This window comes from Macaca nemestrina, chromosome 6 (genome assembly GCF_043159975.1).
Source record: "Macaca nemestrina isolate mMacNem1 chromosome 6, mMacNem.hap1, whole genome shotgun sequence".
NCBI classification, from domain to species: domain Eukaryota; kingdom Metazoa; phylum Chordata; class Mammalia; order Primates; family Cercopithecidae; genus Macaca; species Macaca nemestrina.
Window position 1 is genome coordinate 39,373,477 of NC_092130.1, and position 14,918 is coordinate 39,388,394.

General features: G+C 37.1%; 1 long non-coding RNA gene across 1 annotated transcript in view; it reads left to right on the plus strand.

The window, feature by feature from the left end:
* The first annotated feature begins 404 nt into the window (after positions 1-404).
* The window catches only part of LOC112424103 (uncharacterized), a 32,238-nt gene continuing 17,724 nt past the window's right edge, over positions 405-14,918 (plus strand). Inside the window, exons 1-2 of the long non-coding RNA XR_003014749.2 lie at positions 405-641; positions 9,070-9,261. This is a non-coding gene — a long non-coding RNA (uncharacterized lncRNA). The remainder of the gene's footprint in view (positions 642-9,069; positions 9,262-14,918) is intronic.

The following is a 14,918-nucleotide window of genomic DNA, read 5'->3' on the forward strand; positions in this document are numbered from 1 at the left end:
GTAATCCCAGCACTTTGGGAGGCCGAGACGGGCGGATCACGAGGTCAGGAGATCGAGACCATCCTGGCTAACACGGTGAAACCCGGTCTCTACCAAAAAAGACAAAAAACTAGCCGGGCGAGGTGGCGGGCGCCTGTAGCGCCAGCCACTCGGGGGGCTGAGGCAGGAGAATGGCGTAAACCCGGGAGGCGGAGCTTGCAGTGAGCTGAGATCCGGCCACTGCACCCCAGCCTGGGCGATAGAGCGAGACTCGGTCTCAAAAAAAAAAAAAAAAAAAAAAAAAAAAATTCCCATTTCCTAAATTATACATCCAGGAGAGACAGCCGGTTCTATAAGGAGTGACTCCAGGAATCCTGAGCAGTCTACTGGCCTCACTTCCTCTTCCTTCTGGTAGGACAGATTTTAGGGCCGGTACCGGAAGTGCTGGTCACAGCGACTTCCGGTCGTCTCCGTCTTAGCGGAGTCAACGAACTTTCTAGTGTTCCTGACTACTGCACTAACTGAGCGACCAATTGATACCTAAGTTTAGCCGATGTTTTGAAATCTGTTCTGTAAGAGCCTAAGACAAATTGCGGCTACAGAAGCTGTTTTGAAATGCGCTTGGCTTCCAACTTCCGCAAGGGGAGGCAGCTGTTTCTTGTGTAAGCAAAGCCGAACTGAAAGAGGAGGAAAAGGAAGGAAAGGGATATGTGAAGATTTTATTTGGATCTTTTCCCCTCTTTAGGCTGGAACAGTTCTTCTAATTATTATTATTATTATTATTATTTTTGAGATGGAGTCTCGCTCTGTCGCCAGGCTGGAGTGCGGTGGCGCGATCTAGGCTCACTGCATCCCCCACCTCCTGGGTTCAAGTGATTCTCCTGTCTCAGCCTCCCGAGTAGCTGGGACTACCTACAGGCGGGCGCCACCACGCCCAGCTAATTTTTGTATTTTTAGTAGAGACAGGGTTTCACCATGTTGGCCAGGATGATCTCGATCTGTTGACCTTGTGATCCACCCGCCTTGGCCTTCCAAAGTGCTGGGATTACAGGCGTGAGCACCGCGCCCGGCTGGAATATTTCTTTACTATTTCTGGCACATTCCGGGGATGGGATAGCTGCGACTGTTTTGCATTGCCCTCATCAGCTGATCTGAATGCTCTTTCGTTTGCTGGGATCACAGCGTTTTGATCATGTTAAGACAAAAAAAAAGGGCGGGGCATGAATAGGGGTAAAACTACAAGTGGCATAAAGATCGTTTTAAAATGCATACATCTGAAGAGCCCTCCTTCCATATGTGAAGTGTAATTTGAGGCAGTTTTCTGAATGGAATTGAAATACTCCGAGTTAGGAAATTACACAACCCAGTTAATTTATTTCTGTAGGTTACTTTGCAAGGGTAGGTTAGTAACTGTACGTGGGCTGATTGTGCTAGTTACATCTGAAAGTATATTAATTCTGGCTTCTGAAGTGGAAATATTACGTGTGAGTGTTTCGTGTGATATGGAGCAGCAAAGTAAAAAACTAGATGTTGAGAACTGGTGCGTTTGTCTGCACAGGCAAAGGTTGGAGAAAAAAGAGAGTAAATCTGGGTAGGTTGAACAGACAGGCTGGAGCGTCTAGGAAGAATTATCCTGAGTCTGGTTCAGGTTAATTGAAAGTTTTAATAGAAAACTTTCAAGAAGGTGTACTTGCTGAACTGCTGGTACAGAAAATTATTTTTCTGAATAATAATTGTCGAAAGTAGTTTGCGTAGGTAGAGCAAACTACTCTTTCCTCAGCTTTTCATTCTCTTTTGGATTTTCTCGGCTTCTCCCAGTTTTCTACTTTGCATTGATTCTTTTTCCATTTTCAGCGTAGAGTAAGGTCAGGTGACTGAGTACAGAAAAAGATCAGTTGGCAACTCACCAGTGAATGTAACCATGTACAAAGGGAAACTGGATTATTAAGATGAAAACAAGATAATTTTCCCCTAAACTATACACCTATAATATCACAATCAGAAGGTGTCTTAGGAAGTAAGGCGGTTTTATTTACAAAAATATTTTTGTGTATATATTTGTTTATATAGATGGTCTTCCATAAAGAAGCAAGTACAAATAGCTACAATTGAACTGTATAAATCAACACAAGTGGGAATTAATTCAAGTTTATTTAGTGAATACTAAGTGCAAAATAGTAGAGTAAGAATTATTATTTTAACACTGAAGATAAAAGTAGATTAAATATTTCTGAATAGGTGCAATTCACTAGGTAGGTTATGTTAAGGACCATATTAAAAAGACATCCAAAACAAGAAAAGCCTAGATTCGCATAAAATAGCAATTTAAAAATAAATACCTACTTAAAATAAATTCAGAATCATCTTTTTTCTAGAGCTGATTTTTTTTTCTAACATGAGGTATTGTCTGACAGTACCACTTCTCTCTCCTAATTAAACATAATCAGGGTTCAGATTTGGTCAAGTAAAATACATTTCGGGTTCTCCAGATACCAGCATAATACTTGGTGTGTATTGATTACTTAAATGTAAATTCACGGAAGAGAATCCAGGTATATTTGTACAAAAACAGCACTTTTAATTAAGCATGTTGACATTCTATTGAGTATAATTTCTTCTTCTGTTCCTTTAGTCCATTATTTATTCAAATTCTATTGCTGTTTTCCCTTGTGTAAAGCTGTGCATACTGTGTGTGCAAATATATAGAGAAAAAATTCAAGCTACCTTGTCAGTCACAATTTAAGGTTGACAAGTATTCAACTGAAGATCAGTTGAATTTTTTCCTTCATATCTCATTTGTTATGTGAGATGAATAGTTTTATTTGGAAGCAAAATAGAGGTTTTTAAGATTTTGCAGGGCTTATGAAGCATAATCTAAATAAACGGATTTGTGACTGTGTGCCTTTTGAGTACTCTGGGGTTTTCTATTACCGTTTAGTTGTTCCAAAAAAAATTTTTTTTTTTAATTTGAGACACGGTCTCTCTCTGTTCTCCAACTCCTGCTCTCAAGGGATCCACTCACCTAGGCCTCTCAAACTGCTGGGATTACAGGCTGAGTCACCCCATTGACCTTAAAGTATTATGAGGCTTTCTTGTGTTTGTAAAAATACTATCTTGAAATTCACAATAGTGGTATTTTTTATGATTTTGCTAGGAAAAAATGGGGGGTGAATGGAAGCCCAATTTAGAAATGTTGAGAGGTCAATGAAAGTCCAATTGACTAATACGTTAAGAGGTTTTATATTGAGTTCTCTGAGAGCTCATTTGATTACAAAAGAAGTCTGCTTATTTACTAAGGGAGCAATGAATTATAATTAAGTTTAATGTTTAGGAACAGGCTTTTCTCATATTCTCCTAAGGCCAAGGGATATTTCACTCTGAAACTATTTTGAGGTCAAAGAAGTGCAGTGTTAACTGAAATGTCAGGAAGAAGGGAAACTCTTTTTCTGAGTTTTGTATGCACACTAGAGAAAATGTGTTTTTATGGGGTTTACTGGGAGTGCAAAGGCTTCAACCAAAAGTCACTGAAGTCCTAGAACATTGAGTTCAAATTTGGATATTTTGCGAGACATTTTTTCTTTATTTTTATTAAATTTTATTTTTCTATTTGTTTATATAAATAGCAAGCAGGGATTTTAGAGGGAAATTGGAAGTTCCTTTATGGTTCCTCATGTATTTAGTGACTGTTTAGAGGTGGAAGTGTGTATTTGTGGATTTTATTTTCAAGACTAAATTTTCAAATTCCTTTCAAATTTATGTATAATTAGATCAACCAAATATCTGTGGCAATTAGAGAGGATCAAATTGACACAAAATTTTGTACTGAAAGCATATTACACCTCAGGTGATCCACCCTCCTCGGCCTCCCAAAATGCTGGGATTATAGGTATGAGCCACTGCGCCCAGCCAACTTTTAAAAATAAATTTTCTTATTATTTGGTTGCCTAGTACACCGTGATTCTTTTTCTTTTCTTTTAAATTTAGGTTCAGGAGTACATGTGCAAATTTGTTGTATACGTAAATTGTGTGTTGCTGAGGTGTTTGGTGTACAGAATCTTTTGTTACCCAGGTAATAATCACAGTAGCAGTAAGTAGTTTTTTTATCCTCCTCCTTCTCACACTCTCCACCCTCAAGTAGGCCCTAGTATCTATTGTTCACTTCTTTGTACCCATGTGTACTCATCGTTTAATGAGTATAAGTGAGAACGTGCAGTATTTGGTCCTCTGTTCCTGAGTTAGTTCCCTTAGGATAATGGCCTCTTGCTGCATCCATGTTGCTACAAAGGACATGATTTATGAGGTGATATGATTTTCATGTGTCTATAACGTTTTTGAGCATATCATCTTATATGGCTTTTTTAGTGGCTATTCTAGGTATCACATTATATACAGATAATTTATCATATTCTGTTTATGTCATGATTTCACCCAGTTGAGTGTAGTATAGCAATATCCCCTCTTTTTTTCCCTTTACTTCCCCATGTGTAATTGTCTTATTCCCTCTACATACATTTACAGCCATATTAGGCAGTCTTACAATTTTTGCTTCAGCATAATTTAGAAAAGTCAAGAGGAGAATAAAGCCTATTGTATTCACCTATTTTTTTGCTTACTGTGTTCTTCTTTCATAATGTTCCTGTATTCCTTTTTAAATGACATCCTTTCTGTTTAGATAACTTCCTTTTTAGCCATTCTTTTAGAGAAGGTCAACTGATAACAAATTCTCTTAGTTTTCCCTCATCTGATAATGTCTTGATTTCATTTATTCTTGAAGAATATTTTCAGTGGGTATGAGATTCTTCATTGACAGTCCTATTTTTTCAGCCCCTAAAAAATTGAGTTACATCCTTTGGCCTCCATGGTGTCTGACGAGAAGTCTTCTGCCATTCAAATTGTTTTCCCCCTAGAAGTAACACGTTACTTTTCTGTGGCTGCTTTCAAGAGTTTGCTTTGTCTTAATTTTCAGAAGTTTGACTACAGTGTGTCTTGGTGTGGATTTATTAGGGTTATCCTATTTGAGATTTGCTCAGCTTCTTGAACATCCAGGTTTGTCTTTTGCTAAATTTAGGGAGATTTTCACTCATTATTTCTTTAAGTACTTTTCAGCCCCATCTTCATTATCCTTTCCTTCTCTAATTCTGGTGACACAAATACTAGATCTTTAATTATTCTACTACAAATCCCTGATGCTCTGTTCATTATTTTTCAGTCTGTTATTTTTTTGTTCAGATTGAATCATTTCTTTTGTTCTATCTCTGATTAACTAATTCTTTCTTCTGTCCCCTTTATTCTACTGTTGAACATATCTATTAAGCTTTTCATTTTTGATTATAGTGTATTTCAGTTCTTTTATTTCTTTGCTGAGACTTATTTATTTAAATTTTTTTTTTTTTTGCCTAGACATTACTGACCAAGAGAGACTTTCTATTCTTTATTGAGGCTTTCTAGTTCTTAATTTGTTTCAAACATGTTTGCAATTGTTTACTAAAGCATTTTTATGGTGGCCTCTTTAACATCCTTGTCAGACAATTCTAATATTTCTTTCATCTTCGTGTTGGCATCTCTCAATTGTTTTTTTTTTTTTTTCATTCACTTTCAGATCTTCCTAGTTCTTGGGATGACAAGTGATTTTTTAAATTGAAATCTGGACTTTTTCATATTATGTTTTGAGACTCGGGATCTTATTTAAACCTTCTACTTTAGCTGAATTTTTTCTAACACTGCTCTACCCATGCTAATCATTTTCTGCATAACAGGAATGTTACTTTTTCTAATACCTGGGACAGATGATCTAAGATAAAAAAAATTTGTTCCTTTAATATAAATAAAAACTTTTTTTGAGAGAGAGAGAGAGAGAGACAGGGTCACATATCACACTCTGTCACATAGGCTGGAGCGCAGTAGAATAATCATGGCTCACTGCAACTTCAAACTTTTGGGCTCAAGCAGTCCTCTGGCCTCAGCCTCCCTAGTAGGTAGGACTATAGGTGTGCACCACCATACCTGGCTAATTAAATTTTTTTTTTTTTTTTAGAGATAGAGAGTCTCACTGTGCAGCCCAGGCAAGGCTTGAACTCCTAACCTCAAGCAGTCCTCCCACCTTGGCCTCCCAAAGTGCTAGGATTACAGGGTGAGCTACCACACCTTGCTGGATAAATCTTTTGAGGCCAGGCATGGTGGCTCATGTCTGTAATTCCAGCACTTTGGGAGGCTGAGGCAGGTGGATCACTTGAGTTCAAGACCAGCCTGGCCAACATGGGAAAACCCTGCCTCTACTAAAAATAAAAATAAAATAAAATAAAATAAAATAAAACATGGCCAGGCATGGTGGCATGTGCCTATAATCCCAGCTACTTGGGAGACTGAGGCAGGAGAATTGTTTGAACCCGGAAGGCAGAGGTTGCAGTGAGCCAAGATGGCACCACTGCCTCCAGCCTGGACAATAGAGTGAGACTCTGTCTTAAAAAAAAAAAAAAAAAGAAAAACAATAAAATAAAAAAATTAAAAAAGAGAGAGACCTTTTGAGCCCACTCTCCTCCCTGGAAATGTGTGTGGTACATACTTAACTACTGATTCAGTTATTTTAATTGGATTAAGTCTATACAATTTTACTATTTTTCTTCAACCAGTTTTTCCAGGATATTCATTTTCATAGAGTTGTTCATAGGTTTTCTTTTGAATTGTTAATCTCTGCTATATCTCTTTTTTTTTTTTTTTTTTTTTTTTTTTTTAAGAGACAGTTTCACTCTTGTTGACCAGGCTGGAGTGCAGTGGTGCAATCTCAGCTCACTGCAACCTCTGCCTTCTGGTTTCAAGTGATTTTCCTGCCTCAGCCTCCTGAGTAGCTGGGATTACAGGCGCATACCACCATGCCCAGCTAATTTTTGTACTTTTAGTAGAGGTGGGGTTTCACCATGTTGGCCAGGCTATTCTTGAACTCCTGACCTCATGATCCACCCACCTCAGCCTCAAAAGTGCTGGGATTACAGGCATGGGCCACTGTGCCCGGCCCAATCTCTGCTATATCTTCAGTTTTGTCTATTCCAAATATTATTTATTTATGCCTTTTTTTCTTTTCTCAATCACATAATTATCTTTTTTTTTTTTTTTTTTTTTTTTTTAAGACAGGGTCTCCCTCTGTCACCTAGTCTGGAGTGCAATGGCATGATCACAGCTTGCTGCAGCCTTAACCTCCTGGACTCCCTCCACCCTCCCACGGTAGCCTCCAGAATAGCTAATACTATAGACACAGACCACCATGCCTGGATAATTTTCATACTTTTTGTACAGCCAGAGTTTTGCCATGTTGTTCAGGCTAGTCTCAAACTCCTGGGCTCAAGCCATCTGCCCTCCTCAGCCTCCCAAAGTGTTAGAATTACAGTCATAAGCCCTGCTTCAGCCATAATTACATATATAAAGATTCCTTTATAATAGAATCATTTAACAATACATATTTCTAAGTAGCACTTTAGTTGCATCTTCCAAGTTTTGGTATGTAGCATTTTCATTATCACTCAGGAAATATTTTCAGATTTTCATTATAAACTATTTTCTTCAGGCTTAAGCTTTAAAACTTTACATGGGAGGTTTATGATTTTTAATTATTGATTTCTAATTTAATTAAATTGAGGTCAAAAGATGGTACCTTGGCCGGGTGTGGTGGCCCACATCTGTAATCCCAGCACTTTGGGAGGCCGAGGCAGGCGGATCACTTGAGGTCAGGGGTTCGAGATCAGCCTGGCCATCATGGTGAAACCCCGTCTCTACTAAAAATAACCGGGTGTCCTGGCACATGCCTGTAATCCCAGCTACTCGAGAGGCTGAGGCAGGAGAATTGCTTGAACCGAGGAAGTGGAGGTTACAGTGAGCCAAGTGAGCCAAGATCACACCACTGAACTCCAGCCTGGGCGACAGAGTGAGACTCTGTCTCAAAGAAAGAAAGAGAAAGAGAAAGAGAGAGAATGAGAGAAAGAAAAGAAAGAGAGAAAGGAAAGAAAGGAAGGAAGGAAGGAAGGAGGGAAAGGATGTTGTCCTTATGAATTATTGGTGTCTGTTAGATTTATTTTGTTATCTAGTATGTTGTCATCTTATTTAAAAATGTTATGTGTATTTTAAAATAATGGGGATATTTAAACTGTAGAGCATAGGGTTCTCTCCCTATATGTATCTTTTAGACCAAGCCCATTCCTTGAATTATTCAAATCCAAATTTGGATTTCCTAGCTATTTTCTATTTGGTTGATCTATCAAATACAGGAACAAGTAGGTATGTTTAAAACCCCACATATGATTATGGACTCACCAATTTTTTTTATTATACTTTAAGTTCTAGGGTACATGTGCACAATGTGCATGTTTGTTCCATATATATACATGTGCCATGTTGGTGTGCTGCACCCATTAACTCATCATTTACATTAGGTATATCAGACTCACCAATTTTTATTTTAAATCTGTTTGCCAGGCACGGTGGCTCACACCTATAATCCCAGCACTTTGGGAGGCTGAGATGGATGGATCACCTGCGGTCAGGAGTTCGAGACTAGGCTGACTAACATGGCAAAATCCCATCTCTACTAAAATACAAAAATTAGCCAGGCGTGGTGGCCAGCTACTCAGGAGGTTGAGGCAGGAGAATCACTTGAACCTGGGAGGCGGAGGTTGCAGTGAGCCAAGATGGCCCCACTGCACTCCAGCCTGGGCAACAGAGCAAGACAGCGTCTCAAAAAAAAAAAACCTTCTGTTTGCTTTATAAATGTTGACGTTATATTAGATACATTTAGTTGCAGAATTGTCCTATAATGCTTTTTGCCATTAGGACTTTTTTCTGATATTCATACAGGTTTTCAGATATTGATATTCTGATAACTGATATTCATATTTAGTATTATATACGTTTGTTTTCCATGTCTTTACTTTCATTTTACTGGGTGATGGGCAGAATAATAGCCCTCAAAGATGTCTACATCCTAATCCTTGGACCTTGTGAATGTTATGTTACATGGCAAAGGGACTTAAGGTTGTACATGGAATTAAGGTTACTAATCAACTGACCTTAAAATAGGGAGATTTTCCTAAATTGTCCTGCTAGGTGCAGTGTAATCCCAATGGTCATTAAGATTGGAGAAGAGGCTAGAGAGGAGAGTGACAGAGTGAGGTGGATATGTGAATATGAAAGAAAGGTATAGAGAGATGCAACATTGGTGGCTTTGAAGATGAAGGAAGGAGGTCTCCGGAAGCTGGAAATGTCAAGAAAAGAGACTCTTATAAAACTTCCAGAAAGGTATGTATTATTGCAGACATGTTGTTTTTAGCCCTGTGAGACTTGTGTCAGACTTCTGACCTACATAACTGTAAGATAATACATATGTGGTGTTTTAAGCTACTACATTTGTAGTAGTTTGTTAAAACAGCAAGCAGAAAATGGATAAACAGTGTTTTAAAGTTTTAGCTATGTCATTTGTAAAAAGCATTTAGCTGTATTATTTTTAGTTCAATGTGATATTTTTGTCTTTTCATAAATGAACTCGGGATACTGAGTATTGCTTGAGGCCAGGAGTTCAAGACCAGCTTGGGGAACATAGAAAGACCATTTCTCTATATGTACATATATGCATACATACATACATAAAATGAACTGTTTGTCCTTATTGTGATTACTGATAAATTTGAATTTATTTTTCAATTTTTTTTTGTACTTTCAGTCTTCTAGGGCTTTTTCTCTACTTTCCTGCTTTTTACTCGATTAAGTTTTCTTTCTTTTTTATTCCGCTTGTTTGGAAGTAACACATTCTTTTTCTTTTTAATCCCAGGTGCAGATGGTTAATTGTATTTCTCAGTTTGGAGTACATTATCAACTTTGGTCTGTGCAGGAATCCCCTTATTTTATTCTCCATTTTCCCCTAACTTTCAGCACTCCTGTTTCTCTATTTACATACTTAGCCTATATGTTTAATATGTGTCTTTAAATGTATGTTTATGCTTACAAAATATTGTTTCGTTGTTTTTGTCCCTGTAAAATATGTTCAATACCAGGGGGGCATTTTAAGTTTCTTATTCCATTTCTAGTTTTTAAAAAAACTCGAATCGTGTTTTTGAGATCTAGTTACATTGTTTTTGAACATCAAGTTTATTGCATATGACCTCTGTGTGACATTCAATAGTGTACATTACCATTACCATTTTACTCTTTCTTTTTCCTGTTGTTGGACAACTACATTTAACTCAGTACCCAGCTATTACAAACAAGGCCATGATGGACTCATTGTATATATTTCCTTACAAGTCAGTGTAAGAAGTTCTTTGATACATTTATACAGAATCTGGATAAATACATTTATTTTCATTAAATACTTCTAGAATGCTTTCCAAAGTTACTGTACTAGTAGCTATTTCCTTCAGATGTGTATAAGATGTCATTACCTCACATCCTTGCCAGCACTTGGCATTTTCTAGCTTTGTATTTCTTTTTCATTTTGCTGAATATAAAAGTTATTTTATTTTTAATTTGTATGTATGTGATTACTCATGAGTTTGGGCATTTCTTCCTATGCTCTTTTCTATTTTCTATAGCATTTGACTATCTTTTAAATATTTATTTGCATGGGTTTTTTGTGAGTTCTAAATGTCAATCTTTTGTTGGTTTTAGACATTGGAAATATTTTCTGCATTATGCCATCTGCCTCTTATCTTTTTTTATTATGTCCATCTTTGAGCAGAAATCATAAATGTTGAAGTAAATATATAAAACTTTTTGCTTTATAATATGTACTTTTTGGCTGTTGTTTAATCATTTTCTACCCTTAAAGCACAAAAATTTTACCCTAATTTTTTTTTCTTTTTTTCTTTTGAGATGGAGTCTCCCTCTGTCATCCAGGCTGGAGTGCAGTGGCACGATCTCAGCCCACTGAAACCTCCGCCTCCCGGGTTCAAGCAATTCTCCTGCCTCAGCCTCCCAAGTAATGGGGACTACAGGCAAGCACCACCACACCCAGCTAATTTTTGGATTTTTAGTAAAGATGGAGTTTGACTATGTTGGCCAAGCTGGTCTCGAACTCCTGACCTCAAGTGACCCACCCGCCTTGGCCTCCCAAAGTGCTGGGATTACAGGTGTAAGCCACCATGCCTGGCCGAGAGGTTACTGTTTTTTGTTGTTTATTTATTTTGTTGAGACAGTCTCGCTCTGTTGCCCAGGCTGGACTGCAGTGGAATGATCTTGGTTCACTGCAACCTCCACCTCCCAGGTTCAAGTGATTCTTGTGCCTCAGCCTCCCAAGTAGCTGGGATTATAGGCGCCTGCTACCATGCCCACCTAATGTTTTGTATTTTTAGTAGAGATGGGGTTTTACCATGTTGGCCAGGCTGGTCTCGAACTGCTGGCCTTAAGTGATCTGCCCTTCTTGGCCTCCCAACTGCTGGGATTACAGGCATGAGCCACCGCGCCTGGCCAATTTTTCTATTAGTTTTATGGTTTACCATTTATATCTAGATCTTTAATCAATGTGAAGTCCAACTTTATATGGTGTAAGCATGTATCTAGGTTATTGTTGTCCATTTATGAGGCAAATTTTCCCAACATAATCTACTAAACAGTCTGTCCTTTACTTATTGTTTTGGTGCAAACTTTATCATTTCTCGAGTTCCTATATGAATATATGTATTTTTAAGCTCCTTGTGTGTTATTCTGTTGGTTCATTTATGTGATCTTGTGTTAGTTTTCTTATTACTTTAACTTTGTATCATATCTTTATATTTGGCAGAACAAGCTCATCTCATGCCTTTTATTATAAAAGATAAATTAGCTATTTGTGAAAATATATTGTTTTATACTGATATTAGAATGAGTTAAGTTCCTCAGAAATCTACCTGGAATTGTAATGAGATTTTATGAATTTGTAGAACTCAATAGAGAGAGTAGGCTACTTCTGTTAAGTCATTCCATACATAAATGTGTTATATTTCTCCATTTTTAGAGTAGTTTTTTTTTGTTTGTTTTTTGTTTTTGTTTTTGTTTTTGTTTTAGATGAAGTTTCGCTTTGTCACTCAGGCTTGAATGCAGGGGCACAATCTTGGCTCACTGCAACCTCTGCCTCCTGGGTTCACACGATTCTCCTGCCTCAGCCTCCTGAGTAGCTGGGATTACAGGCACCCGCCACCACACCCAGCTAATTTTTTGTATTTTTAGTAGAGACAGGGTTTCACCATGTTAGCCAGGATGGTTTCGATCTCCTGACCTCATGATCTGCTTGGCTTGGCCTCCCAAAGTGCTGGGATTACAGGCATGAGCCATGACGCCTGGCCTCGAGTAGTTTTGTATCCTTTAATAGCATTAAAATTTTTCTCCATAATGGTCCTGTGAATATTTTATTGAATTTATTCTGATTCTTTATAGATTTTGTTGTTATTGCAGTACATGTTTTACTTTATATAGTATTTTCTAGTTGGTTATTACTGGTAAGAGGGAACACTTCTTTCCCCCCTTGGTTGATATTATATTGAGGACCTTTGATAAAGTCTTCAGAAAGATGACTTTAGCAAAAGTGCTACATTCTAGTGATTTTTCTTCATAGATGATTATTTCATCTGCAAATACCAATACTTTTATCTAGTCTCTTCCACACCTCATACTGCTTAAGCCTTTTTCAAGTTTTGTAGTAGTGGCCAGGATCTGTTTACTCTGTTAAGAAGTAGTGGTTCTGGTAGGTATTCCTTTCTTCATCCTAATCTTATTGAGACTATTTCTAAGGTTTCCTTGTTAAGTATAATGTTTACAGTAGACTTTTGATATATAGTCTTTTTAAAGATAAGTGTTTCCATAATCTATTATATGTAAGTGTTCAACTTTATTTTTTTCTATTACTATTAACAGTTTATTGGAAGTTTGATAAACTATAAAACCATCCAGACTAGTTCTTTTTTTGGGGGGGTGTCCGGTCTGTGATTACCATTTTGATTATTTTAATAATTATTATCTATTCAAAAATTTTATGACATTTGTACCAATTTGTCATTTCTATTTTCCTACAAATTTATCTAAGCACTTAGTTTTTCACTCATCTTATTTATTTACTATAGTCTTTATAGTTACTTCTTTTTAACTCTGTATTTTAAGTTATTGTACCTTTTCCTTTTTTGGACAACCTTCCTCTAATTTTTCTGTTTTATATATACATATATAATTATATTTTATATATACATATATATTAGAATAAATATTACATTTGAAATATATATACATATTTCAAAATAACTTCATTTCCTTTGGCTAATTCCTTTTCTTTATTTATACTTTAATTGGTTTCTGCCCTTATCTTTATTACATCCTCTTTCCTCTTTGAGTTCGCTTATTGCTTTTTTAAAATGTTTGAACTCATTTGCTGTAAATATTTCTTTTTTTTCTGACATATGCATTTAAAATAAAAACTTCCATCTAAATTCTAGTTTTTCTCTGCCCCACAAATGAGGGCTCATTATGTTTTCACTGTTGTTAAGTTCCAATAACATTTTACTTTTCTTTAATATTTCCTCTTTAACTCAAATATTACTTAATAATTTGCTATTTAGGTTTCAGTAAAGTAGGATTTGTTTAAAGAAAATTTTTGGTAATTATTTAAAAATATTTTTGCGCCGGGCGCGGTGGCTCAAGCCTGTAATCCCTGCACTTTGGGAGGCCGAGACGGGCGGATCACGAAGTCAGGAGATCGAGATCATCCTGGCTAACACGGTGAAACCCCGTCTCTACTAAAAAATACAAAAAATTAGCCGGGCGAGGTGGCGGGCGCCTGTAGTCCTAGCTGCTCGGGAGGCTGAGGCAGGAGAATGGCGTAAACCCGGGAGGCGGAGCTTGCAGTGAGCTGAGATCCGGCCACTGCACTGGGCAACAAAGCGAGACTTCGTCTCAAAAAAAAAAAAAAAATTTGCATTTTGATAGATATATCTGCTTTGATTTACCTAGATTTCATGACGCTTGCTTTCTAGACTAGTATTCAGCCATTTTTTAAGATCATTCTATTGTGTGTTCAAAAGAATGTTTTTTGTTCTTGTGATGAATTGTTTCTGAATATATTGCTGCACATCAATTGTGATTTTCAAATATTCTTTATTTTTACTTATCTTTGAGTGATGTTTCTCTTTTCTTTTTTTTTTTTTTTTTTTTTTTTTTTTTTTTGAGAGGGAGTCTCGGTCTGTCACCTGCGCTGGAGTGCAGTGGCCGGATCTCAGCTCACTGCAAACTCCGCCTCCCGGGTTTACGCCATTCTCCTGCCTCAGCCTCCCGAGTAGCTGGGACTACAGACGCCCGCCACCTCGCCCGGCTAGTTTTTTGTATTTTTTAGTAGAGACGGGGTTTCACTGTGTTAGCCAGGATGGTCTCGATCTCCTGACCTCGTGATCCGCCCGTCTCGGCCTCCCAAAGTGCTGGGATTACAGGCTTGAGCCACCGCGCCCGGCCTGAGTGATGTTTCTCAACGTAGTGTATTAAAAACTCCATCTTAGTTGCTGATTATCTATTCTTTCAGTGTTTTTTGGTTGTTCCTTTATGTATCTTGAGGGTACATTATTCAGTGTATATATTTTCATGATCATTATATCTTATTGATTTGTATTTATTTTTGTACTTGTCTTTTACATTATTAAAATTATTCTATATTTTATTGGGTTAATATTTGGATGTAATTCTTTTCTCATCCATTTACATTTAACCTTTCTTTATAACAACTGTCGTGAATCTGTTTCTTATAGGCTCCACATGTCTAGGGCTTGATTTTTAATTCAAACTGAAATTCTCTAACTCCTGATGGGTGAGCTTATGTATGTTTATTTTAGTTGCTGTTATTTTAGCACATATCTCTGCCGTCACATTTCAATATTTCTTTACTGTTTTTAACCCCTTTCTTGACTCCTATTGGCTAAATAAGATTTTATTCTGCTAACTGGAAAGTC